Genomic DNA, 2,737 nt, shown 5'->3' on the forward strand with positions numbered 1-2,737 from the left:
ACTATTTTTTTTGTCTATACACAGAAAAGCATATAGACGCTCAAAGCACTAGTGTGGAAACATCAAATCACACACAAAAAACATGCAAAAACAGGTTTTTCTATATTATATCAAGCAAAGAAATGAAAAGTTACGTCTGAATTACAGCCTACACATTCTCAGTCCCTGACTTTCAGCTCAATGAGGCTCTATCATTTACAGTTTTACGTTGAGCAACACGGCGGCATAGCACAGGTAAAAAAAAATATAAAATTGTTTAGGTAATGCAATGGTCTGGTGTTTGCTTGGGCATTGTTAGGTTTACACTGACCCTGTATTGTGTTACTCCTTCCATTAATGCTGACCAACTCTCTGGCTTGAATGACAGCAGCAAGGAGTACAGAGCAGGGCAACAGCCATTCGAGTCAAGTTATCTGGCCCAGAGAAGCCGGGGAAATCTGGGCCAGCCGAACCTGATCCTGGAAACAGAGCTGCTGAGTCAGGTGATGCAGCATGCACTCCGGGCTGACAACCCTGCAGGCTCGACGGGTCTCAAAGCAGAAGGCTGCAAGGCAATAAATGGCAAAAATCGAAGCACAAATACTCATTTTGACATATTTCTCTGTGGTTCTGCAGGCAGTGCTGTTCAAACCTGAATACTGGGTTGATTCAACTCAAATCAATTAAATTAACACAAACTACTACTACTAAAAACAACTTTTATTCGTGTGCCATTTACAAAGCTGATTTAACAAAACAGCATTTTAATGTAATTTATTTGCACAAAGAACAAATCAGCCAATAGGATTGCCTCATGTCCTAACTCACTAATGTGCCTCCTCATTTTGTCTCCCCAACTTGTAGCCCATCAAAGTAAAGATGCTCTTTTTTTATAATTATACCTTGAATTTTATTTGTACCGTAATTACTGAAATATAAGCCGCTACTTTTTTCACAAACTTTGGACCTCGCGGTTTGTATAATGCTGCAACTAATGGATTTTGTTTTTGATGGGCTAACGAGCTTCCTGTCTCCAAAACATTTAGCTTCATCACACCCGGGCGCTCACGTAGCTGCCTAATATACGTCTCTCTTGAGGGGTGGGTTCTCATGACTCAACGAGACTACCTGTATAAATAAAGGCAAAAAATAAAATTTAACCAATGAAATTATCGAACAGGTCACAGCGGACCAATGAAACTTTGAATTACCGTAAATGAAACGCACTCTCATTAAATACTTCAGGTCAGTTATTTTGCACTTCGTGAACATCCTCCTCATGGAACACACACAAAAAATGCAGCTTTCAAGTTAAGCGCGATTGATCTGACTGTCGAAGAAGGAATAGAGCTGCTGCGTGTAAGCTAGGCGTTTCCTGGTAGGCTACTATATTTATTTATTTTTAACCAGCCTCGTTACAGGCACAGTTCTGAAAAAAACCTTTACTGTATGTATTTGTGTATGTTACTGGTACATATTTAATTAAAAGTTCAAAATAATCTTTGTGTAAATATCTCCTGGTACAGCGGATACCTGTGGCTTATAGACAAGCGCGGCCTTTATATTCAATTCAATTCAAAACTACTTTATTAATCCCAAAGGGAAATTAAATGTTGTTGTAACTCGTTATCCTCATTTCATTAAGAGATGTTATAGATGCTGAAGGCTGTAGACAGGACGGATCTCTTTTAAAGGTCCATATATGTGCGAAATTGAATTTTTTTATGTATTTAGTGGGCGTGGCTTATATTCAGGTGCGCTCAATAGTCCAGAAATTACGGTATTTGATTGCAATGTAAGGAAATAATTTGAACAGCTTTGTTTTTTTTTTTGTAAATTACTTTTGTTTGAATAAATTCTGAGCAAAAAGGGGCAGATATCATAAGATTTCTTCTTCTTCTGCTACCTTTCATTTTATTTTTGATTGTATACATACTTTTTTTGTTTTCTATTGTATATAGTTATTTTGTTTTTAATGAAATTAATAAATTTCTAAATAAAAAACTAAAATAAAATAAAAAGTGACAGTGAACAAAGTTGGGAAATTGGATCAATGGGATGGAACAGATGATTTCAGTACAACGGCACACAAAAACACAAGGACCAATCTTCAGCTGGACCTGAAAGGGTTGACCTGCAACACTTTTTTCTTATTAATGAATCTAACAGAGGAGCACCGCAAGTTTGACAGAAAGGTGCTAAAGTCATCACATTCTGCAGTAACTTAAGGACATCTGACAACAAAATGAAGCTACACAGTGCCAGCTCAGAGAACAAGTTCACAATTTAAGCAGAAAATAAAAAAATAAACGTTAGAAGTCGAAGAACACTGACATTTTCCATTTTAACAATGAACAGTAGATCAAGATTTGAATGTGCAACCATTTCACTTTAAAACGTACACAACCGTTGAGCTGTGAATCATCAGCACCTCATTTAGAAGAGCACCTTTGTTATTTTGTAAAAGCACCTTTAGTGTAGAAGTAAACTTACTGAGATATCATGAAACACTTTTCATACAGGCTGGTTTACTGCAAAAAAAAACTGGCTTTTGAATTAATTTATTTATTTATTTGTACCAGACTTTTTTCAACATTTTTGTTTGCTCTTTTTTTTTTTTGCAAACCCCTCCCTAAATTAATCTAAAAAGCCTAAACAGATGAAAAATTAAAAAGTCGACCAACAAGCCAGTTTTCTTTGCTCATGTGTTCATTAGCACTTTGGTTGCTCAGTCTGTGGATGGCTTCGTACCGGTGGT

At 36.6% G+C, this 2,737-nt stretch overlaps 1 protein-coding gene across 1 annotated transcript in view; it reads right to left on the reverse strand.

Moving 5' to 3' along the window:
- Positions 1-2,737, reverse strand: part of tmem8b (transmembrane protein 8B) — a 1,109,927-nt gene that overhangs the window by 852,540 nt on the left and 254,650 nt on the right. The window lies entirely within an intron of this gene.

Source organism: Nematolebias whitei, chromosome 8 (genome assembly GCF_014905685.2).
Source record: "Nematolebias whitei isolate Nwh7 chromosome 8, NemWhi1, whole genome shotgun sequence".
In the NCBI taxonomy this organism is placed as follows: Eukaryota; Metazoa; Chordata; class Actinopteri; order Cyprinodontiformes; family Rivulidae; genus Nematolebias; species Nematolebias whitei.